General features: G+C 44.1%; 1 protein-coding gene across 1 annotated transcript in view; it reads left to right on the top strand.

The window, feature by feature from the left end:
* LOC144758940 (uncharacterized) overlaps window positions 1–26,719 on the top strand; it is a 111,228-nt gene that overhangs the window by 36,207 nt on the left and 48,302 nt on the right. The window lies entirely within an intron of this gene.

Raw genomic sequence — 26,719 nt, forward strand, 5'->3', positions numbered from 1 at the left:
TCCTCATGGTAGACAGATACACTACGTGATTGGTTATGTCTCATTTGTGAGTTCACCACCCAACCTCTAGCTCAGTAAAGAGAGTTAATTGTTTTAAGGGAAGATAAAAGTAGCAATGTTCTCTCTACGAACAAATGGTTTGTCTCCTACCTACAACACAGAACTCAACAAATCAAAATCCAAAACGGTCTTTCTAACCCCACACCTCTCTCCCTTGGAGTCCCCCAAAGATCTATTCTCTCTCCCTCCCTCTTTAACCTCTTTATGGAACTCCTCACCAACAAGCAGGCATCAACTACCACCTCTACGCCAATGACACCCAATGACACCCAATCTATTACAAGATTAAAACTCACAATGACGTACTACACCTGAACAACACCCTCACCAAGTTGCAAACCTGGTTCCATTCGAATCATCTCAAACTTAATCCTAATAAAACAAAAATCATTCTCTTTTCCACTAAAAATAACCCCCTCCCCGTTTAATTCTGGATCTCTGACCTTAATGCACACAACTGCTCGCTCACCCTGTCCAGCTCCGTCAAATCTCTTGGTATCTCTGTCGACAACACCCTAACCCTTAACGTCCACATCAAAAACTCTGCTAAAGGAGCCCTCTTCACTCTCCGTCACCTCAAGAAAATCAAACCCTTTATACCCACCAATGACTTTAAACGTGTAGTTCAGTCACTTGTTCTTTCACATATTGATTATGGTAATGCCATCCTCAACGGAATCCCCAAGGTCCACCTTGCTCCAATCAAAGGGGTGCTCAACCTTGCAGCCAGGCTCATCACAGACTGCAAACGCTTCGATCATCTATCCCCGGCTCTCAAATCTCTCAAATGGCTCCCTATTGAAGGCAGATCTGCCTGCATTACTCATAAAGTCCTCCACCAAAACACTCCGCAGTACCTCTCAAAGAAACTCCTCATTGCGGGACCACACAACCTCTGAAAAGCACCAACACCCTCCTCCTAATCCCACCACTGCATAAAAAGAAATCCACTCAATCACGCTCCTTCTCTGGTAATGCCCCTATCATCTGGAATGCCCTCCCTAAAAACCTGCGCTGGAACCCCTCGTATTTCAGCTTCAAAAAAGACCTAAAAATCCACCTCTTCAATTATTATTGGGGGTCCTAACCTGTGACCTGCACTTGATCTCCAAGCACCATGTTATATTTGGCCAGTAAAATCTGTCCATTTCCTGAACATCATCTACCTAATTACCTGAAATGTATAGCTTTTGCCCCTGTTTACCTATTTGATTTGTCTTCATTATTCCTTAGCTACGTGTATGCCACATTGGCCCAATTATTATTGGGGGTCCTAACCTGTGACCTGCACTTGATCCCCAATCACCATGTTATATTTGTCCAATTATTTGTCAATTTCCTTAACATCACCTACTTAATTACTTGAAGTGTATAGCTCTTGCACCTGTTTATCTATTTTGATTTGTATATTTTGCATATTATTTCATTATCTTTTATCTACTTGTATGCCTTGTTTTCTTTATATCATCTTACTCATTTAAAGCGCTCTGATACCTCTGGGTCTTGCCAGCGCTATATAAAACTTTTTAAATAAAAAAATAAAATAAATACAGCAGTATCCTGCCTCTAGCAAACTCTTTAACTATGTAAAATGTCATTGCATCATCACAGGTAACATGCTGAGTTTGGGTTTGTACACCCGTCGTGTGAGTTATGGATTGTGGTTCTAACCATAATTTGCAAATTTCAGGAGTTTGTTCGGTTTTAAGTATTTACCATGAATACACTTTACCCTTGTTTTTAAGTGAATTCCTGATTTTTTTTAAGGACCCATTGAGGTGTTTTAACAGAGCCAACTATAACTTCACTTTATCTTATTCAGTAAAAATATATTAGGGATAAAGTACCCCCTGCCGCAACTTAAAAGGATATTGCAAGTCAACAAGGTGTTCCATAACCATATAGAGGAACGAGGTAGAAGGCAGAGTTCCTTTATAAGGTTATGGAACTCTGAGGTGACTTGCAATAATCTTATAATATGCACCAGGTGGTACTTTATCTTGTATAATACATGGTCACACTATCACCTTTCCCACAAACCTTGGTGCAGTAGCTCCTACATATGCAGCAGCTAACATGTGTGCAAATATGAAGAATGAACATAAAACCTCTTGTGCAAAAGTAAACATAAAAACTGTTAGATAATTGTTGCAAAAGGATATTAGAAACAGTTCAATAAAAGTCCATTTAAAAAAAAGCTGCAGTAGCTCGGAACGTGTAGAAACATGCAGAAAGATTCCACCCTTCCTTTATCTAAGGAAACTAATAAACATATTCCCTCTGCTTTTCTTAGTAAGCTAGTTACATAAAGCAGAAGTAATAAAAGCAATGTTCTGTGTGTTGCTTTAAACGACTGCTTCAATTATGCTTCATGACTTGACCTTCCTTTCACATCAGCTGCTGGTGCTGGCAGCAGACATTGTGCCCTCAGAACTCGACTGTAATAACTTATCAAAGCCGAGTTCCGAGGTCTTTTCTTCATAATCACTGACTTGGTGTGTCACAGATTCCTGATTATAAAGAAATTAGAGACTGCCATTTATACAGGGATTACAGAATCCCATTCAATATATATATATATATATTCACTGAAAAAACCATAGGTTATAGACCATATATAGTTAGGAATTAGCATTTACAAAACCTTGAAAATTCACTGAAAAAACCATAGGTTATAGACCATATATAGTTAGGAATTAGCATTTAAAAAACCTTATTTTACTCACACAAAACCATTGAAATTCCATATATAGTTAGTTGCACTAACTATATATCGCGCACCCGCAATCCACTGCTGATGATGTCACATATTACATCATTCATGACATGGTCAGTGACATCACTGATGACATCACTGATGACATCTCAAATGACATCACTGATGACATCACTGATGACATCTCAAATGACATCACTGATGACAACATCCAGTGATTATGTGTTTCTGTAAAGTTTAAATATGTTTTACATATTGAAGAATGAGTGGATGTATAAGTGTCTGAATGAAGGTTTTAGTAGGTGCGTGATTGACTGTATGAGTGAGTGATTAAATGCGTCTTACTAAATGCACGGGTTAGTGACTAAACTGTCTGAAAGTGTGCATCAGCATGTCTGTTGTTGTGCAAGCTGCTGCATGTGTTGATCAGTAGCTATATAAGTAGCTATATGGGTTATTGATTGGTTGCACAAGTATTTGTATGGGAGACTGAGTGTGTGTATGGCTGGCTGGGAGGTGTGTGACTCTGTGCAGATCAATGTGTACTTGTATCAGTGATTCTATAAGAGAGTAAGTATGTGTTAGTATATGTTTTAAAATGTAAGGTACTCTATGTTTAACTGTGTAGATTAGAAAATGGAACTGTGATTGATTCTTTACAGGACTGACTAGGTGTGTGAGTAACTCCATGGATGAGTGGCAGAGTGTGAGTGTCTGTATAGGTGTATGAGTGCATATGATAGTGTTGTAAAGATGAGTGATTGTATGTATGAATGATTGTATGGGTGAATGAGTGAATGTGTGTGTAGACGTAGGAATCAGTGAGTGCGTATGTAGTAACTAGTATTGGTGTGTCAATGGTTTCAAAAATTATACTCTGTATTTAACACTGGGTGTAACAGAGGTTATATTAAAGTGTGAGGAGATGCATTGTATTGTCACATTAATGATATCATCATTGATGTGACCATTGATGTCAAATGAGATATCATCAGTGATGTCATTTGAGATGTCATCAGTGATGCCATCAGTGATGTCACTGACCATGTCATGAATGATGTAATATGTGACATCATCAGCAGTGGATTGCGGGTGCGCGATATATAGTTAGTGCAACTAACTATATATGGAATTTCAATGGTTTTGTGTGAGTAAAATAAGGTTTTTTAAATGCTAATTCCTAACTATATATGGTCTATAACCTATGGTTTTTTCAGTGAATTTTCAAGGTTTTGTAAATGCTAATTCCTAACTATATATGGTCTATAACCTATGGTTTTTTCAGTGAATTTCAATGGTTTTTTAATAGCAAATATCATAAGCTGTCGAATGTCAAGTACGTGGTAAGTAAAAACATTTTCGTGTTTATGCACACTGATCTGCTTTGAATGCTACCCCCCACCCCTCATTTCTATTAGGAGTACTCTCTCTTTGCAGATAGTGAAGGGTAGTTAACGCAGCCCTTTGCCCCCTTTGTAATCCGTCGTGCCTGCTTCTCTCTCCATTTGATTGATTGTTCTCTTTGGTTCATTCTCTATTTACAAACAAGCACAGAGTCAAAATACTCTGTTTAGTCTTTGCAGATAGCGAAAAACCGTGTAAAAAAACAAAAGGAATCGAGCAAAATCAGTAGGCCACTAATGGGATCTCTTTTTGACCTCGCTAAAATAGAAACATTAGGAACAACCTGTTGAAAATAGCAATGCGTATGTACATAAGCGGCGTTCATTTGTGTTCACAGTACCCCTTGTTGATTGTTTGAATCGAGCATTGAATTGTTCGAAGTTGGTTCTCTTAAGGATCTTCTCTGCCTGCAAACGAGGAAGAATAGGAATATTCTCTCTCCCTTTGCAGATAGTGAAGGGTAGGTAACGCAAGCCTTTAACACGTCGTACCTATTTCATTCCTCATTGATTGATTGATTGTCCGAACATTGACTGTTTGGGAATTAGTTCTTTTTGGAGGTATTCCCTGTTTGCAAATAAACGTAGGAAAATCTTTGCAAGTAGTGAAAGGGTACGTAATGCGGACCTTTCTCCCCCGTTGTAATCTGTCATGCCTATCTACTCCCCACTGATTGATGCACCTGTTTCACCCGGACCATTTACTAGACATACGTCATCTGGCCCGACCAGAGAGCACCCCTAGTGAAAAAGACATATGCAATAATAACGAAGTGATCACTGTATCCTGTTAACAGAAACTTTAGCATGAAACAACCTGGAAAGAAAAGAATAGGAAATCGAAAATCAGTAGGCCACTGATGAACATGAACTTTTATTAAACAACGAACAAAGAAACGATAACATAACGTAATGATAAAACCTATTAATGTCCTAGAAACAAGAAAACGTTAGAAATATGCCAGTGGTGAGAGACCAGAAAAACAGTAAGAGAAACCAAATCACCCCTCGCTGTCCCACCGCCTGCCACGCCCAAAAAATCGATAGACTAGGGAAAATGCAAGTCAGTAGAACATCCGCCCCCACTCTGGAAACTTCCAAGGTGGGGCAGGGTTCCGGCTACGCCCAGCCGGGAGCAGCCCATATAAAGCAGGTCCTGCTGCCACGCCTCGGCCAGGAGATCCTAACGTAGGGTGTAGCCGGAGGAGAGGCCGAGACCAGCGGGACCCGGCCAGGGGATTGCCTTTACAACGCTGAACAGTTGCAGGGGGGGGGGAATGTCTCCTCGACCCTCCCCTCTCTCTCCCAGTCCGGCCGCGGTGGCCCTTGAGAGTTGCAGGTAGTCCCGCCACATGCTCTTCCGGTCCGGCCACCAACGGTCGGGGGGCCGAGGCCGACGGGATCCGGCTGCAGCCAATAAACCAAGAAACCCGTTAATGGGGCCAGAGCCAGGGGCGTCCGGCCGACATCTACCGGAAGCCCGGCCCGAAGACGGACGGGACACTTCTTCTTTCTTGAAAAATGGCTGCGACAACACTGGGGGGGGGATGTCTTGCACATGCCTCCGACCCCCCCCCCCCTCGTCCTCATCGCCTGGTCCGGCCATAACAAATCTCAAGCGAGACGCCGTGGGGTGCACTGGGAGGGAGAGACGGTGCGAACAGGCCTCTCCCGCCTCCCCAGGTGGAGGCTTCCCAGCTGCACCCTCAGCGCTCCAGGCGCCCGGAAAAGGGTTCTTCCACTGTGGCTATGCTGCAACGTCTCGCCCGGCAGGGTGGAGCCCGTCCGCTCATTTGACCCCGCGATCGCCAGTAGCTACCGAACTCTCAAAATGGCGGTCGACCTGGCAAGAGCGGGCCCAGCATAAAGAAATGGCCCGGTCACTGGTTGACTCCACCACCGTAGTCCTCCACGACCTTGAAGATTCTAGAGGAGCCGCGGGAGTCTCCGACCCCCGATGGGGAATGACTGCCATGATCACCCGTGGAGTGACGAAACTGTATCCGCGGGACGTCGGCGCCAGCCTCACTTTGAATTACTAGAATCCTGCAGACCTCACTTCCGGTGAAAGCACAGTGTGACCCGGTAGGAAAAATTGTTGCACCCCCTCCCCTTTTTGACTGATAGTTCAAACCACCGATCCTTTCCTTTGCCCTTTTAACGGAACTTTGGACTGCCTCCCCCTCTTTTACATTTTCTAGAGAAAACAAAACATTAACCACTACAATAGCATAGCAGTTGACACCAGAACTGTTTTCAAATTGAAAACCAACAACATCTTCAACAGAATCCTTTTTGTTTCTGCTGTGACCCTGCTACAGCACAGGCATTGTCCCCAGCAGTAATTCTGCAATGCCGCTAAGAATAGCTGTGGTGCCTACTGGACTCACTCACCCCCGCGGCGCCCCACGCCGTTATTTGCTGGGCGGCAACTTGCTAGACATCACTTTCGTGCCATCTAGATTTCAGCGCGTTCTGCTGCCTTGGAACTATTCGCACAACAGACCGCTACTGACAACAATATTTCATTATTGGTGCTGTCAATTTCAATAAATCTATTGGATAATTCAAAAGAAATTGCCACGGTCTCTTCGTTGTTTAAATGTTTTTACTGTTTTTGTTTTGTTGTATATATTTATATGTTATTAAAGTTTTATATTCCTACTACTTTGTTGGAGTGCTATATATTTTTAATGTGACACATAATTGTAAAAACTTTGATGTACAAAGAGTCATTCCTGGAATCTTCCGCTTCAGGCTCTGTCCCCTCCCCAATCACAATACAGGATAGTTTTCAGATAGTAGGAACACGTGTGGTGTGACGGATCTCATCGGGTGTGGGCCTTGATCTACTATAACTCCTTTGAAGAGGGGTGATTCTTTACAGCTGGGGCCATAAACTACATCTGCAGGGCTAGCTGATAGCCTGGACAATCGGACACAGAGGAAGAGGAGTGTCAGAGGGTGCGGTAGTGAATAGGGCGAAAGGGAGGTGTCGGGCGGGCACAGTGTGATTCTCAGGGAAGAGCAGCGCAGATGGGGGGAGGTTTATTGCCCATGCATAAGACAGAGAGCGGGGGTGACCAGTGCCTGGGGAAGATGCTTGCGAGGGTGAGGAGCCATGCTACGAATCGACAGCGTGCAGAGAGTGGGTCTGGTCAAGACATCTAAAATGGCTGCCGTGCACGACAAAAGTGTGGCATTTCAAAAAAAGCAAGATGGCGCAGACAATGTTTTTCAACACTTCCTCATTTCCTTCGAATCGAACGTTAACAGACGTTGGGGCATATTACCAAAGTTAAGCGATATTTATCGCTAACGATGCTTACCAACGAATTTTTTACCGCTAAGCATCATCAGAAATTATCGAAGATAAACCTTGCTATTATCAAGGTTTATCACAAATGCGATAATAAACGGCCGCAATGCATGAATATCGCTAAAAACTCAGCGATATTCATACATTACCGAGCTAATGCTCTTAGCCATGTTATCCACCTCCCATTGGATAACATGGCTAAGAACTGCTCAGGGCAGGTGTTACTTTTTGGAGATATTCGCGCTTAGCGCGAATATCTCCAAAAGTTGGTAATAGGAGATAGATATCTTGCATGTTGTAATGCAAGTTATTGTGGTATATGGAACTCATACCATAATCTCTCAGGAAAGCAGAAACTGATCCTTTTGGGACCGCCTAAAAAGGCCTAGGGGGTGAGGAGTACTCTACTTTGCCCCCTTTTCACGTTCCGAACTATTTTATTTTACTCTCTTCTGTAATTACACAAAATAGCAGCGATAAGATGCATCGGAGACACACAGTGAGAGAAAGGAGGCCGGAGATGAAGAAGAGATGTCAAATACACATTGGAGATAATATAGTGGCAGAAGGGAAGTAAATATGAGTAAACTTACCATGTAACATAAAAATGTTGCACGCTATACTATAAGTCTCATTTTATACTACAATCACTTCGCTACAACCTCATAAATTAAAAATAAAAATGAATAATGTCTCAAACAATTTTTGATTTCTAAATATACATTTATTCTTCAGAATTTTCTAAATTTGAAAGAACTAGTAACATGTCCTCATCAGCAATGTCCTCATGAAAAGTCTCCAATAATGATTCTTGTAACTCTATGGTCTCCAAACACTCGATAAATTCGCCATCAAGAGATTGATCAAAAAAATCATTCAAGTCATCTCCTCCTTCTGACAATATTTCATTATTGGTGCTGTCAATTTCAATCAATGTAGTGGAATCATTCAAGTCATCTCCTCGTGACAATATTTCATTATTGGTGCTCTCAATTTCAATCAATGTAGTGGAATCATTCAAGTCATCTCCTCCTTGTGACAATATTTCATTATTGGTGCTGTCCATTTCAATCAATCTAATGGAATCATACAAGTCATCTCCTCCTTGTGACAATATTTCATTATTGCTGCTCTCAATTTCAATCAACGTAGTGGAATCATTCAAGTCATCTCCTTGTGACAATATTTCATTCTTGGTGCTGTCCATTTCAATCAATCTAATGGAATCATACAAGTCATGTCCTCCTTGTGACAATATTTCATTATTGGTGCTCTCAATTTCAATCAATGTAGTGGACAATTCAAAAGAAATTGCCACGGTCTCTTCATTGTGAGCCATTTTATTTTGAAATTGCTTGCTGTAAATTGCAGAAAAAAATAATCACTTTCATTTATCGTTTTTAGTAATACATAATATAAAACTAACGTTATCAAGTATTTAGTATAACAGAAGGACTGCAAATAAATAACAGAAAACATTTTTCAAATTATCTTCAAGTGTACAACATAGTTCCCCTTACAAATTAACAACTCACCTTTTTAAAAGTAGGAAAAGTGTTAGTACTGTGTAAATCAAACACCAGAAATTCACCACCAAAAATTCCTCACAAATGTACCTCAGACAGTAGTATCACAAAATGGCTGTGGTTTCCTCTCATTTGACATATATACATAACCAATTAACTTTCATCACACACAAATACAAACCAAAGTAACATTTTAATTGGTTCTAAATTTCAACACTTTCAAATGTGTTTTCCCCATGCAATTTTCCATAGGACATTTACATACGTCTACAGCCTGAATGGCTGAACGGAATTACACCAAACTTGGCAAAATGGTACATCAAACCTAAGAGGTCAGGAAGGATCTACTATGCCCCCTTATGGTCATTTCCCCCTTCGCTTTGACCTCCTCTTGTCTCTCAATCCTACCGAGAGACAAGATGGCGGCCGCTACGGACTGTTTGGAATGTTGACAGACGCCGGAGAACCAATCAGCTTCGCAAAGCTCCGTAACGCGAAAAGTACGCGAAGCGGAGCGCTGTTACAGATATATATCTTTTTTTGAACGTTAATTTCTCAAAATCCACTGGAGCACATATATTGAGACCTAGCAAAGGCACATCGGGCTACCAGTCCCTAATATTTTACCAAGTTTCGTGCAAATCCATTCAGCCGTTCGATTATTATTATTATTTTTTTTTTTTGCCCCGCGGGGCCCTTTTAAAACCTCCACATCAAACCTAGGGGGTCAGCGAGGATCTACTATGCCCCCTTATGGTCATTTGCCCCTTCGCTTTGGCCTCCTCTTGTCTCTCGATCCTACCGAGAGACAAGATGGCGGCCGCTACGGACTGTTTGGAATGTTGACAGACGCCAGAGAACCAATCAGCTTCGCTTCACAAAGCTCCGTTGCGCGAAAAGTACGCGTCCTGGGCCGCTGCCCGGTCCGCTGTTACAGATATATATCTTTTTTTAAACGTTAATTTCTCAAAATCCACTGGAGCACATATATTGAAACCTACAAAAGGCACATCGGGCTACCAGTCCCTACAATTTTGCCAAGTTTCGTGCAAATCCATTCAGCCGTTCGGGCTAAAAGTGAGGCCAACCGCCCTATGGAAAACTCAATGTTAAAAACACGTTTTGGGACCCCCCTTTTTTCTCGGCCCCCCCTTGACGAACCCCCCCCAAATTTTCAAGGGCTGCTCAGAAACAAAATGTGCCATTTTCCTGAAAATTTCAGCCAATTCCGTCCACAAACGCCAAAGTTATTAGACATAGAATTTTCAAAAATCCCATAGAGAAAAAATCCTAACTATATATACCTACTGGCGACCGCCAGTAGGTAATATATATATATATATATATATATATATATATATATATATATATATATATATATATATATATATATATTCACTGAAAAAACCATAGGTTATAGACCATATATAGTTAGGAATTAGCATTTACAAAACCTTGAAAATTCACTGAAAAAACCATAGGTTATAGACCATATATAGTTAGGAATTAGCATTTAAAAAACCTTATTTTACTCACACAAAACCATTGAAATTCCATATATAGTTAGTTGCACTAACTATATATCGCGCCCCCGTTGTAATACGTCGTGCCTGCTTCTCTCTCCATTTGATTGATTGTTATCCAAGTATTTACTGTTTTAGAATTGGTTCTCTTTGGTTCATTCTCTATTTACAAACAAACACAGAGTCGCAATACTCTGTTTAGTCTTTGCAGATAACGAAAAATCGTGTAAAAAAAAAAAGAAAAGGAATCGAGAAAATCAGTAGGCCACTAATGGGATCTCTTTTTGACCTCGCTAAAATAGAAACATTAGGAACAACCCCTCATGACAAATACAAAACTAGTGAAATGAACTGAACTCCACACAATGATGGCTGCAAAACAGCTCGGCTCCGCCACCCACCCCGCCCAAAATAACGATAAAGAGCGGCTGCCATGATTGGTTGCGGAATGGCCACGACGGAGCTACGAAATGGTGCTGCTCTCATGCTAACCCCAGCTTCAGTCTGAAACATCCAGAAACACTGTAGACTACCAATTCGATCAGTTCCGGTAGCGCCCCAATGTAACCCGGTAGAGAAGAACTAGCCCTCCCCTCTTTGACTAATGGTTCTTGTTGCCTGTCCCTTCTGTTGTCATTTAACAGAACTATTTAGCCTGCTGAAAGGGGTTGTGTTCCGACCGCTGGTTGGTGGAGACATTTTGACTATATTCTGGACCTGCGTTGTCGCGTAATGCGTCATATGACGCGCCGCGTTAGCGCATCCGGAAGTCATCCGGGGCGCGACGCGCAGCGCGTAACGTAAGCATAACAGGTCATGTGACTTGTTAATAAAACTTTTCATTGGTTCATTTTACTTTTCTTATTCTAATGATGAAAGGCTTGGTCATATGACCTAAAAATTACGCTTTTTATTACTTCCGAACATTATTTTTTCTTAAATATATGTTATAATGTTCCAGGCTAATGTACTTTCCCGGAAAATTTACAACTGTCCTGCAAGTAAAATATATTCTTTTTTCGAGAAAAAGAGCGTTTCTTCGTCCCATGACGGAGCCGTTGAGCAAAAGAGGGTCGACCTGCTGTCTTAGTCGCCGATACGCCTGAATATGAGATTCTTATCGATCACTTTATGTTGCAGGAATAGAAAACACAACAGCCCTTGACCATTTATCTTTACTGCGTTCCTTCGTATTATACCTTTTACCCTTCATGTAATTGGTCTGCTTTATTTCACTTGCCTTTTAATGATTCTAAAACAGTGACTATTATTAAAAACTTTACCAATGTATATACTACTACCATGTTTTCTTTTAAAAACCTTTATTGTGAAAATTTCATTATACAAATACGGGCCTATAACCACGTGCGCCGGCCACGGAGCAAACTGTAATCGTATATGATGAGTAGCAGGGATGTGGAATTCCTATAGCCCGACTCCCAGGACATATTGTTTGGGGTCAAGGGCAACAAGTTTTAATGTGTATTTTGTCCTTGGGACAAGTAGGCCCAACCCCTTGCAGCACAAACCCTTTGGCTGCCAGTTTGCAGTACCACATTAAGAATCAGGGAAGGGCACTGCCTGCAGTTCAGTTAATATGTGTGTGTATATGTTAATGCTGTTCATGGTTTTGTTTATGGTTTATTAATTGAAAGCCTTTATTTTTAGAGTGAGCGCTCTAAGTAAATGTAAGTTCTGATGCACTACTGACAGTGGTTCCAATATAAAAATGTGTACACACGGTTTCAAAGTTTAGCAATATGAGGTTATGCATATTGCTCCCAGAATGCTCTCTGATTAGATGCAATTATTTGCAGAAGCTTGAAAGCAAGATTAATGATTCTTTGCTTTCAATATAAAATGTTACCCAAAAAATGAAAGAAAAAAAAACAATTTGCTAAACTACTGTAAAATTTCAGGTACCATTTCTTTGCAGCATCATTTATTAAATGTGTTGATGCATGCTCGTATTTCCCAAAAATATTCATATAGGAAAATCAGTGTAACCAATTTCAATAAGATTATGGTAAACAAAACAAGCATTGGGAAAGCCAGTAGATCTGAAATTGGTGGTCAGCTTTTTATTTGGCATTGCGTGACTTGTTTTGGCATGGTTTTTGTAAAACCTTATTGATGTGAGAGCTGGCGGGCCCTCACCATTATAACAAACATTGATAAAAGCAAAAAATATTTTTGGTCTCAAAAAAGCACACGCGGCCAAATTAGTTACTGCCACTGAACAAAACTACTTGTGAAAGAGCAGACTGCTGTCACTCTCAGTGAAGCCAGCCAATACAGAGAGTGAGAGAGAATTTTAATACACACAAAAGGTCATGGTTAACGCCAGACCAAAATGTGGGGCCCAATTATTAAAGAAAGTCTCAAAAGTGAACCTTTGGTATATGTCCTTGCATTAAGTGCAGCTACATGGCTTTCGTGAATTCACAAGAATTTCCAGAAGTAGGGCAAGAAATAGTAAACCTAGAAAATATTTATTAACTGCATTTTAGCATGAGCAAATTTGCATGTGTAGATTTGCTCATGTGAAAACCGGAGTGTTTGCAAGTTCATTTTTCCTCCAACCACTTTTTTCCCAACTCTGGAAGAAGGTTTACATCTGCCTTTGTCAGGAGTGAATTTCCAACATTTCTCAGTATGAGAAAAGATTAGAGAACAGTTTATTTATTTATTTATTTTGAGAGTTTTATATAGCGTGAACAAGATCTTTGCAGATAACAGAGCGCTTTACAAAGGCAGGTGGAGGGCAGGGGAACAAGGGGGCATAGTGGGGAGGTAGCTCAACATGATCATGTACATAGCACCAATATAGTATATAACATAGTACCAATATAACGTATAGTACAGGTATGAGGTAGCAGGCATAGTTGGAGCGTAAGTCCTCACCAGGTTCATGTACATAGCACCAATATAGTATATAACATAGTACCCATATAACGTATAGTACAGGTATGAGGTAGCAGGCATAGTTGGAGCGTAAGTCATCAACAGGTTCATGTACATAGCACCAATATAGTATATAACATAGTACTCATATAACGTATAGTACAGGTACGAGGTAGCAGGCAAAATTGGAGCGTCGGCCATCCACTCGCTGTAAATAAACACGTGCATAGGAATGTATAGGCAATATCATAGCGCCAGACTGGTAATACTGTTCTTAATGTAAAACACGCGAAATTGTTCAAGTGTATTTAGCCATAAGGATACTTTTAACTTCTTTCTTAAAAAGAAGGGAGGAAGAGATGAGTCTTGTTTCAGGAGGAAGTGCGTTCCAGATCCTGGGCGCCATACCAGAGAAGGAGCGTTTGTATGTTTTTTCCTTCCGGAATCTTCGCGGTTTCAGCAGAAGATTGTTCGTGCTCCTGGTGGTTCTGGACCCACCTGAGATTGTCAACTTATGAGTGAGGTAGCTGGGTGATTTCAAGTGTATAGCCCTGTGCGTCATGCAGGCAATTTTCAGCTGAATTCTGGCTTCCAGAGGCAGCCAGTTCAAGGCTTTGAAGTCAGGAGAGATATGCGAATGCTTTTTTGATCCAGTGATGAGTCTTGCTGCCGCATTTAGTGACTCTCTTAGGGGTGCAGTTGTCGTTAGGGGGAGGCCGCAGAGGGCCACGCTGCCATAGTCTATGCGAGGGATGACTAGAGCTTGTACTGCTGTTTGGAAGTCTTTTGCTGGGAGGAAGGGTTTCAGTTTTCTCAAGGTGTTTATTTGGAAGTTCGCCCCCTTAGTAGCCTTGCTGATATGCTGCTGCATGCTGAGGTTTGTGTCTAGTGTTATGCCTAGGGATTTAGCTGAGTCCACGATGGTCGGTTGGACATTGAGTGCCGTTAGGTGCTTAAGCCATGTTTGAGCGGAAGATATTTTCGTGGGAGGTGAGATTAGGAGGAACTCAGTCTTCATAGCATTGAGTTTGAGGTGGTTGTCAGCCAACCAAGCTTGGGTGCTTCTGATCGTTGAATTCAGACTCAGGATGTCTTTGGGGGATTGTAACTTGAGATATATTTGAGTGTCATCGGCGTACATGTGAAAGTGTACATTGGATGCTTGTAACAGAGTGGTGAGAGGTTCCATAACTAGGTTGAACAAAGTAGGGGATAAGCAGGATCCTTGAGGGACGCCTAACGATACCGGTACTGGGGAAGACATTAGGTTTTTGCTCTTGAATTTTTGAGACCTGTTGTGAAGAAAGGAAGTGAACCAGCGAAGCACAGTCCCAGATAGGCCCATTCTTGATTTTAGGAGTTCGAGTAAGCTCTCATGTTTCACTGTGTCGAATGCCGAAGAGAGATCAAGAAGGATGAGGAGGCAGGTATTGTTTTGATCTAACATTTGGATGGCGTCGTCGATAATGTGAGTCATAGCGGTTTCAGTACTGTGCCCTGCTCTGAAGCCTGATTGGTGTGGGTTGAGGAGATCAAACTGTTCTATGTGCTTTGTCATTTGCAGTTGGACGCATTTTTCTAGCAGCTTGGCGAGAGTGGGAATGTTGGTAATCGGACGGTAGTTGTTTAGATCGGTGGGGTCGGCTGTTGGTTTCTTCAGTAAAGGTGTAACTTGACCAACTTTGAGGGAGTCCGGGATGGTTCCTTGTTGTAGTGAACTATTGATAATTTTAGTCCAGAGTGGGAGTAGCAGAGGGATGAAGTCTTTTACGGCGTTAGCAGGAAGAGGGTCAGTGAGGTGATTGGATGGTTTTAGAGTGCTGAGTATTCTGCCAATTTCTCCTTCAGAGTAGGTGTCAAAGGATGACCATGTCGCATTGTTTTTTAGTTCAATGGGTGTTATGCAGTTGGGTATTGAGTACAGGCTTGCGTCATTGCGGAGGTCTCTCTTTATATTGTCAGTTTTATTGTTGAAGAAAGCTGCGAAATCTTCACAAGAAGGGGTAGTGCTGATAATGTCGACAGCTGGGGGTTGTTCCTTAGATTGAGATCGAATTAGTTCGAACAATTTACTTGGACGGTTTTTAGCTTGGTCTAGCTGGATTCTGAAGAACTCTGACTTTGAGCGTTTTATTTTCCTGAAGTATGCATTTCTCTTTTTCCTAAGAGTTTTGAGATGCAATGTCGAGGGAATTGATCTCCAGGTACGCTCTGCCGATCGCATAGCCCGTCTCTCTTCATTGAGACTCCCGTTGTACCAGGGGTTGGATTTCTTCGTGGATACTCTTTTCAATTGCATTGGAGCGGCCTCATTGATTATTGTGGCCATGGAGTTGAGATAGTGGTCAGTTAGGACCAGCACATCAGAGGTGTCGGTAGGGGGGAGTAGGAGATTGCAGCTGTTGGGGGGTAGAGAGTTTGGATTGAGTTTCCTCATGTCTCTTTTCCAGACTTTGGGCATGGCGTATTGCACCGGGATGAGTTTTACCTTTTCCTTGATGATGAATGTTATAATATGGTGGTCTGACCAGTCACAAGGTTGTATTGAGTCGAGTTGAGTGGTGCCTTCTTTGGAAATGACCAGGTCGAGGGTCGAGCCTTTGTCGTGTGTCGGAGTGTTGCAAATTTGAGTGAGGTCAGATGCGGTAAGGAAACTTTTGAGGCTGTTAACTACTGCGTCACTGCCATCATTCCAATGGAGATTGTAGTCACCAAGGTAAATTTGTGTGTGTAGCCGTCCTGCGTTGATTAATATTGTGTCCATGAGTTGTTGGGAGAAGACGAGGTTGTCCCCCGGGGGGTGGTACATGATGTGTAGCGAGCATACAGGTTTATTCTCACTGGTGACATCAAGGCAGAAGTATTCACAGGAGGTAAGAGAAGGGGCGGTGACTTTATTAATAGAGAGGTTGCTCTTGTAAATGCAGGCGATTCCGCCACCTGTCTTGTTGGGCCTGTCAAGTCTAGTGATGTAGTAGTTGGGGGGGACTAGGATGTCCATGATAGGATTGGAGGATTCAGTTAACCATGTTTCAGTTAGTATGGCCAGGTCAAGGTTCCAGTTGTTGAAAACCCTTAAAACATGCATGTTAGTTTGCACAGATCAAAAGGGCATTTCAACCCTGGAGCTATCGCTTACCACTACCTTCAGTCCCAGTATGTGGATCTGTGGAAACCTGGTAACATAAAGGGATTGCTAGTATTCCAACACTACTATGTTATGAGCCCTGGCATAATTGGAAAGGCTATATAAGAGCTCTTATATAATGAGATTGCTAACATTATTTGTCACCGCACTACATGGCACTAAAGGGACAAGTGGATTTTGTTCCAGGACAAGTAGATTTATGAAGCAACCTGCCCCATGGACAAGTAGATATTTTACTAAATTCCACACCCCTGTGAGTAGACATTTACACTGTAGAGGAACGTAACGGGCGGGCCATTAGGTTGCAAGAACTAAGTTGTCTAACAGTTACGGAATCGGTGGACGTACATTTTATAATTAAAATACGACAGAGCCAGTTACAATAAAATTATCTAGATATACATTTGCGGGCAAGTACCATGGGTGACGTTAATTCGAACTTTCAATAGTACAGTAATCAATAACACATCAGAACTTAATATCAATAGGGATGTCGAAATATTCAATCAATTCTCGTCCCCGCCCGCCATGTGCTTCAACTCTGCATACGTATCTCGTGATTTCAAGGTTCTGCAACCAGTACACAACAAGGAGTTACGAGTCCCATTTATTCCGGCGCCATTTTGGGCGAGGACGGGCAGGTCCAGGATATAGTCAAAATGTCTCTACCAACCATCGACTATGATGATGTTCATATGCTGTATTTATTAGAGTAACACTCATCTGTCCACATGAAATTAATTTGCCACAATCTAAACATGTCATTTTAATCTTTCCAAAGTTCTTCTAAATATTTGGGACCGTTTCCCTTGCCTCTGATGCTGTCAGTGCCACTTCTTTGATGAATGTACTAGCAGGTCAGGGGTTCTCCTCCAAATCTCTCTTTTATGCAGCACTATAATTAATTGGTGCCACCTCTCCATATGACGATGCATGGTATAGTTACCATAACTATATTTTTTTTCGGTTCCTCTGGAGAGTTCATCGTGGCAGATGAAGCGTGTAACGTACCGGGCATTTACCTTTTTTTGCATGTACAGGAAAGGAAAAAAAAATCGAGCGTCCGAGTTCTAAGGTGTCCCAGGGCCATTTTAGTGGACCAGGCCCAAATCCAAAGAACAGGCCGCCATTTTGAGAGTCCTGTTGCAGCCGCCTGTCGCTGTAGCATCAAGAGCAGCCGAAACTCAGCTGAATGGCAACTGAAACGGTAAAGGGGCGCCCCACTACAGCAGACGAGCCTCCACCTAGGAAGGCCCGTTCACGCCGCTTCCCCCCCCCCCCTTCGGGCACCCCACGCCGTTATTCGGAGCAGTATTGTAGGATGGCCACACCAGTGCGGCAACTTGCTAGACATCACCTCGGTGGTAACCGAATCTCAGCGCCTTGTGGGGTCTCCTCTTCAGAAAATATTCTTGCGCTACCTTTGCCCCATTCACACATCGGTCCGCTACTGACGCCATCTCACAGGCTAATGGGGCGCCCCACGCCGAGTTTCAGCATTGTAGGATGACCACACCAGTACAGCAACTTGCTAGACATCACCTCGGTGCCATCCGGATCTCGGCGCCCCACTGCAGATGAAGTGCCTCTCAACTATGAAACCACCACGGTGACATCTGGATCTTGGCGCCTTGTGCTGGTTCCGGCCTATTCACACATCGGTCCGCTACTGACGCCATCTCACAGGCTAATGGGGCGCCCCACGCCGAGTTTCAGCATTGTAGGATGACCACACCAGTACAGCAACTTGCTAGACATCACCTCGGTGCCATCCGGATCTTGGCATCTCAACGCCTAGTGGTATCTTCCATACAGAAAATATTGTTGCGCTGCCTTTGGCCCCATTCGCACATCGGTCCGCAACTGACACCATCTCACAGGCCAACAGGGCGCCCCACGCCGACTTTTACCATTGTAGGATGGCCACACCAGTACAGCAACTTGCTAGACATCACCTCGGTGCCATCCGGATCTTGGCATCTCAGCGCCTTGTGGTGTCAGTCAGAAAATATTGTTGCGCTGCCTTTGGCCCCATTCGCACATCGGTCCGCTACTGACACCATCTCACAGGCCAACAGGGCGCCCCACGCCGACTTTTACCATTGTAGGATGGCCACACCAGTGCCACAACTTGCTAGACACCACCTCGGTGCCATCCGGATCTTGGCATCTCAGCGCCTTGTGGTGTCTTCTATTCCGAAAATATTGTTGCGCTGCCTTTGGCCCCATTCGCACATCGGTCCGCTACTGACGCCATCTCACAGGCCAACGGGGCGCCCCACGCCGACTTTCAACATTGTAGGATGGCCACACCAGTGCGGCAACTTTCTAGACACCACCGCGGTGCCATCCGGATCTTGGCGCGTTGTGCTGCCTTTGGCCTATTCGCACATCGGTCCGCTACTGACGCGAACTCACAGGCCAACGGGGCGCCCCACGCCGACTTTCAGCATTGTAGGATGGCCACACCAGTGCTGCAACTTGCTGGACACCACCTCGGTGCCATCCGGATCTTGGCGCGTTGTGTTTCCTTCGGCCTATTCGCACATCGGTCCGCTACTGACGCCGCCTCACGTGCCAACGTATTTTCTCCGCATTTTATACCCTATGCCGCATAACAGGTCATGTGACTTGTTTATAAAACTTTTCATTGGTTCATTTTACTTTTGGTTTCCTAATGATGGAAGGCTTGATCATATGACCTAAAAACAACACTTTTCATTGGATGAAAACTTTTTTTTTTCCCAAACGATGAAAGCCCCACCTTGTTTCTGGATGTTTCAGACTGAAGCTGGCGTCAGCATGAGAGCACCACCATCTCGTAGCTCCGTCGTGGTCATTCCGCGAGCAATCATGGCAGCCGCTCCCCACCAGAAGCCTACAGGAGTCGGGGGCCCCCAAAACTTTTGATGAATCCTCAAGGCGGAGGGGACGCTTTCGAGAATGGGGTCCAAGACCTAGCAGACAAGCGTCCGATTTCCAAGGTGTCCCAGGGCCATTTCAGTGGACCAGGCCCAAAAAGGAAACAGCCTGCCGCCATTTTGAGAGTCCTGTGACAGCCGCCTATCGCTGCACCGCAAGAGTGGGCGCAACTCAGCTGAATTGCGGCTTTTGACACAGTGGACCAAAAGCGGACGGAATGGCAACTGAAACGGTAAAGGGGCGCCCCACTACAACAGATGAGACTCCACCTGGAGAGGCCCGTTCACGCCGCCTCCCCCGGGGCGCCCCACGCCGTTATTCGGAGCAGCATTGTAGGATACCAAAACCAGTGCGGCAACTTACTGGACATCACCTTGGTGCCATCGTTCTGCTGCCTTGGAACTATTCGCACAACAGTTTGCTACTGATGACCCACCCCCCGCGACGCCCCACGCCAGAAATCTGGACGTTGTGCTGCGTTGGGACTATTCGCACAGCCGACCGCTACTTCGTTGTTTTTCCCTAAAAATGTTTATATGTTATTACTGTTTTAGTTTTCTTGTATATATTTATAAGTTATTAAAGTTTTATAATCTTACTACTTTGTTGGAGTGCTATATATTTTTAATGTGACACATAATTGTAAAAACTTTGATGTACAAAGAGTCATCCCTGGAATCTTCCGCTTCAGGCTCGGTCCCCTCCCCAATCACAATACAGGATGGTTTTCAGATAATAGGAACGCGTCTGCTGTGACGGATCTCATCGAGTGTGGGCCTTGATCTACTATAACTCCTTTGAAGAGGGGTGATTCTTTACAGCTGGGGCCATAAACTACATCTGCAGGGCTAGCTGATACCCTAAGACCGGCCTGGACAATCGGACACAGAGGAAAAGGAGTGTCAGAGGGTGCGGTAGTGAATAGGGCGAAAGGGAGGTGTCGGGCGGGCACAGGGTGTGATTCTCAGGGAAGAGCAGCGCAGATGGGGGGTGTTTATTACCCATGCATAAGACAGAGAGCGGGGGTGACCACTGCCTGGGGGAGATGCTTGCGAGGGTGGGGAGTCATGCTAAGGATCGACAGCGTGCACAGAGTGGGTCTGGTCAAGGCATCTAAAATGACTGCCGTGCACGACAAAAGTGTGGCATTTGAAAAAAGGCAAGATAGCGCAGACAATGTTTTTCAACACTTCCTGATTTCCTTCGAATCGAACGTTAACAGACGTTGGGGCATATTACCAAAGTTAAGGGATATTTATCCCTAACGATGCTTAGCAACGATTTTTTACCGCTAAGCATCGTCAGAAATTATCGCAGATAAACCTTGCTATTATCAAGGTTTATCGCAAATACGATAAAAAACGACCGCAATGCATTAATATCGCTGAAAACTCAGCGATATTCATGCATTACCGAGCTAATGCTCTTAGCCATGTTATCCACCTCCCATTGGATAACATGCCTAAGAACTGCTCAGGGCAGGTGCTAGCTTTTGGAGATATTCGCGCTTATCGCAAATATTTCCAAAAGTTGATAATAGGAGATAGCGATGTTAGCGACTGTTTCCAGTCGCTAACATCTTGGCATGCCCACTTTGCATGTCATTAGTGATAAATATCACTCACATGCAAAGTGGGGCCCAAGATGGTCGCTATCTCCTACTAGCCGTCGCTAACTGGTGTTAGCAACAGCTAGGTAATACAGATATAATTTTATCTCCGCGAAGCGGAGCGCTGTTACAGATATATATCTTGTTTTTGAACGTTAATTTCTCAAAATCCACTGAAGCACATATATTGAGACCTAGCAAAGGCACATCGAGCTACCAGTCCCTACAATTTTGCCAAGTTTCGTGCAAATCCATTCAGCCGTTCGATTATTATTTTTTTTTTTTTTGCCCCGCGGGGCCCTTTTAAAACCTCCACATCAAACCTAAGAGGTCAAGGAGGATCTACTATGCCCCCTTATGGTCATTTGCCCCTTCGCTTTGGCCTCCTCTTGTCTCTCGATCCTACCGAGAGACAAGATGGCGGCCGCTACGGACTGTTTGCAATGTTTACAGACGCCGGAGAACCAATCAGCTTCGCAAACCTCCGTTACGCGAAGCGGAGCGCTGTTACAGATATATATCTTTTTTTGAACGTTAATTTCTCAAAATCCGCTGGAGCACATATATTGAGACCTAGCAAAGGCACATCGGGCTACCAGTCCCTACAATTTTGCCAAGTTTCGTGCAAATCCATTCAGCCGTTCGGGCTAAAAGTGAGGCCAACCGCCCTATGGAAAACTCAATGTTAAAAACACGTTTTGGGACCCCCCTTTTTTCTCGGCCCCCCCTTGACGAACCCCCCCCAAGGGCTGCTCAGAAACAAAATGTGCCATTTTCCTGAAAATTTCAGCCAATTCCGTCCACAAACCACAAACGCCAAAGTTATTAGACATAGAATTTTCAAAAATCCCATAGAGAAAAAATCCTAACTATATATACCTACTGGCGACCGCCAGTAGGTAATATATATATATATATATATATATATATATATATATATATATAATAACTTTGGTACAGTTCAATTCATCTGCACAAAACTATTTGGGATTGGCATGGCTAGTTTCATGCAGTGTTTTTTTGTGGTCCTCAAATTAAGCCACTAGTCATTTAAGAAAGAGCGAGCTGGACCTTTAGCCCTTGAATGGTCCGTGCATCTGGACTCGTGGACCCAAATGTAAAAATATATTGGATCTGATTGGATGAGGGAGCTTGTTCGCCCATCCCTTTCGAATATGTAAACCCAAAGTTGGGTCTGCGGACCTGAAGCTCCCTGATTGGCTGGCTACATCTTGAACCATTACATGATGAAGAGACTTGTTCCCCACATCCTGTAAAAATACTAAAGAAGCCATAAACTGCTGTGGTGCCATCCTGTCTCTCCCTGGCACAGGGGCTGCCTAACGTTAAAATGTAGAAAGAAATTGCTGATTTTGAACAGAGGTTGGATTCCACATCATGACCCTTGAGGTCCGCAAACCTTAGACAGGTGTCTGCACAGGCACAGTAATTGTCCTTGTACCCTGATGGACATTTGTGATGTTCAGAGACCTGCTGCTCGGTCTGAAACCCTATCGATGTCCAATAAGGATACACAAGTTTGCAAGGGTCCAAGATCCCCAAGAAAGTGTCCGGGAACCCATAAAAAAAAAAATAAGCCAGGCCCTTTAGGGAATCCCCTGCTGTGCCCAGGCACCGTTGAACACCTGTGCCTGCTTGGAGTTGGCTGTAGGGAACTGATTCATGTGTATATGATGGAGAAAAAAACCCACTGAAAACAAGCCTTGTCAAAACAAATAGGTGTCTCCTATCCAAAAGCTATTGGCTTTGGCAACGAGTTTTAGCCATTTTGTACACCAGTGTGATTGCTGTTCGGCATGGGTAAAAGTTAGTGGCACGAGGTCGGGTGGGGTAGATAGATTGGGGTAGAGTGGAATGGGGTAGATTGGAGTCAAGTGGGGTAGATTGAATTGAGGTAGATTTGGGTGGAGTGGAGTAGATTGAGGTAGAGTAGGCTGGATTGGAGTGGGATAGATTGGTAAAGAGTGGGGTGGAATGAGGTAGATTGGAGTAGAGTGGGGAAGACTGGAGTGGAGTAGATTAGAGTGCAGTATATTGGGGTAGTTTGGACTGCGGTACATTGGACTGGAGTAGAATGGAGTGGAGTTATATAGAGTGGTGTAGGGTAGATTGGGTTGGGGTGGGGTAGAATGTGGTGGAATTGATTGGAGTAGATTTGAATGGGGTAGATTGGATGGGGTAGATTGGGATAGGTACGTTTGGGGTGGAGTGGGGTAGGGTAGATTGGAAACCCACAGAAGAAATCTGCCGGACTAATAATCAGAGTGACGCCCTGAAACGACGAGGACACGCACCTTTCCCTGCAGCGGCCGGGCTTGGCTCCGCCGGTCGGACTACACCTTCCAGCAGCCTCCAGGGGGAGGCGGCGGCGACGACATCTACCAGCGCGCCAGGCGGCGCATAAAGCCCCGACAGGGGCCGAGTCCCCTGAAACCCACAGAAGTAAGCTGCCGGACTAATAATCAGAGTGACGCCCTGAAACGACGAGGACACGCACCTTTCCCTGCAGCGGCCGGGCTTGGCTCCGCCACCTAATTGCTTCACCGACCGGCCGGGCTTGGCTCCGCCGGTCGGACTACACCTTCCAGCAGCCTCCAGGGGGAGGCGGCGGCGACGACATCCACCAGCGCGCCAGGCGGCGCATAAAGCCCCGACAGGGGCCGAGTCCCCTGAAACCCACAGAAGTAAGCTGCCGGACTAATAATCAAAGTGACGCCCTGAAACGACGAGGACACGCACCTTTCCCTGCAGCGGCCGGGCTTGGCTCCGCCACCTAATTGCTTCACCGACCGGCCGGGTTTGGCTCCGCCGGTCGGACTACACCTTCCAGCAGCCTCCAGGGGGAGGCGGCGGCGACGACATCTACCAGCGCGCCAGGCGGCGCATAAAGCCCCGACAGGTCCCTCCTCCCGCGAGGACGCGCGCGGGATGCGCCGGGGCTAAGCCCGGGCAAAGGGTGGGCCCTCTGTGGCCCTCCGTGGCCTGTAGTGGCCGGGACGGGCCACCCCCTTACCTTCTTCAGTTGGGTTCCCGACGTCAGGTAACATTAACATTAAGATTTCACGGAGGGCAGATAACCATATATTGAACAATGATGACCAAGGCACAGAAAACCCCGATGGCAACAAGATCTACCACTAGACTAAAAACTGTGAGTACACCACTACCTAATATAACTGCCATTGACATCATGTTGCAAAAAACCATTAACGTAGTGGCAAACTCCATTCAGGATACTGAGAGACGGTTATCTCTGACACCAGATCTGTGTTTTCCGAACTTGTCTTTGCACACCATAAACAACACGCACAATATGGATGATACCCTTAACTCACAGGAATCTCTATTGATGCAATCTTTTTCGGACCTACCAAGATCGCATGTCAAGGATAGTATGCCAAAATCCCCTTTCACTGGTCCTACAGTGAATACACTGGAGAGTAGTCCCACGCTCCTAACTAATTGTGGAAACAATATAATTTGTGTACAAACATCGTCTCCAGATCCCAAAGCCCTATTAACCGAGAGCCACACTTCGGTAATCCACTTGCCAGAAACTCAAACTCCCAATCAGCCTAGGAACTCTAAGAACATCAAGAAAAAACGTAAAATTAAACACCGCATGAAAAAAATTAATCTTCTTCCAGACAAACCGAAACGCTCAATAAGAGATATGTGGCAAAAACCAACTCAAAGGTTACCCACTGAACTCACTCCCACGGGGTCTCCTCTGTCTATCTCTCGGGTCTCAGACGTATCCAGAAATAATATAAACAATTTGGAGAGGATCCAGGTTAATGAGCTGACAGGGCATATAGTTAAAACAGCTACTAATAAAACCCCCTCAATGAGTGAGATCGAAAGTTTGGTTAAATCTCTCTTACAACCGATCAGTCAACAGATTGCCAATATCGAGAAGGCTCTAGGCAAATTCGAGAGAGCGCAAAATGAAATATCGTCTAGCATCCTCAAATTGCTAAAAATGCCGAATACAAGTCTTACCTTTGTCCCGGCAAGCACAACTTTTAATGCAAAAAACCCAACAGCTGTAAAAAATTCAGGTAACCCATCAAATAATAATGGTATACAGACAAAGACACAGCAACAGGGTCCTGTTTCCAACGACCCATTATTAAACTTACAAACACCACACACTCCAGCGAAGACTGTAGTACCACCCAAAATCAACACGCAAGCAATACATATACATGAGGATGAAGACATTAGTGAATGGGCTACGGAGGTTCTTCCTTCAGAGGCAATTCTGACCTCTGTTGACACACCAAGACACCCCACTATACCAATAGTGAATGCCTCTACTAAAGCAACTAGGGTGCCACAGTCCAGATCGACCTCGATACAAATACCTATCCATATAAATCTACCCCCTGAGTCCAACCCCTATACAATAGTTATGATTGGGGTACCTAAAATGGCGGAAAATAGGGGGGAATCCTATGTAGAACTAAAAAACAAGGTGATGCAATGGCTAACCACCCATAGGCCACTTCCCCCCAACATAATAGGAACTATTTCCCAAGTGAAGCGAGTAGACTGGGTGGGCACACGCTTTAAATCTACAGAGGGTGACTGTATTGTGATCACTTTTAAAAGTAAAGGAGCGGCGAAATTTATTGTAAATTGGAGGAATTCTGCTACAAATAGCCTGATTCGAACAATGGGCCTAAGCTACTTCTAACCCCACTATTCAGACACCCATAGAAATAATAATAAACACTATTATGGCCAAGAAGGGCTTTCAGTCCCGCAACTTTACCCTCAATTTCGGACCACCCCCTCTGAGTCAAATCAAAGGATCCTTAGAGATCCTGATAGATATACTAATGCCCACCCATGGGAAGGCAGAACACATAGCTTCCTACCCCAAATAATACCTGAGAGATCAGGAACTACCCAATACTCACAGTCACGAGATTATAGATATTTTAACTCGCCCTATAATCACCATCTTGGGTTCCCAACCTCAAATAGATACGACACTCTATACCCTTACGATAATCTGGATGAGGTGGATTGACTGTTATGTATCCCATTCTCTGATCCCTCATTTGTCCAGTCAGACACCCAAGTTTACTCTAACATAATATGCAAGGACAATCCTGTAATAACATCTGACCTCTCAGGTGTTAGTGTATCTAATACTGTAACAACGGTGATAACACCCCCCCCAGAGAGTCTTCCCACAGATTATGCTTCTATTCCTTCCATACTTGTAGCAAGTAGTTCTCTCACCTCTACAGTCCTTCATCCCTCACCCACAACTAGAAGCCAATCGATCGACACATTAAGTTACGCTATCCCAAAACTGCAGCCTACAACTAACACGATCACAGAGCCTGCGATAGATCTCAACGAGATCCACTCCATCAAAATCCTGTCATGGAACATCGCAGGTCTGGCAGCTAAAGTAACCGACCCGTTGTGGGTAACTCTGGTTAGAAATTATGCCATATTGTGCTTCCAGGAGACCTGGCTTGTAGATAACAGTATCTTTATTGAGGGATATCAAAGCTTTTTTGTCCATGCATCTCCCTCATCTAGTGGAAG

The sequence above is a fragment of the Lissotriton helveticus genome, chromosome 1_1 (genome assembly GCF_964261635.1).
Source record: "Lissotriton helveticus chromosome 1_1, aLisHel1.1, whole genome shotgun sequence".
NCBI classification, from domain to species: Eukaryota; Metazoa; Chordata; class Amphibia; order Caudata; family Salamandridae; genus Lissotriton; species Lissotriton helveticus.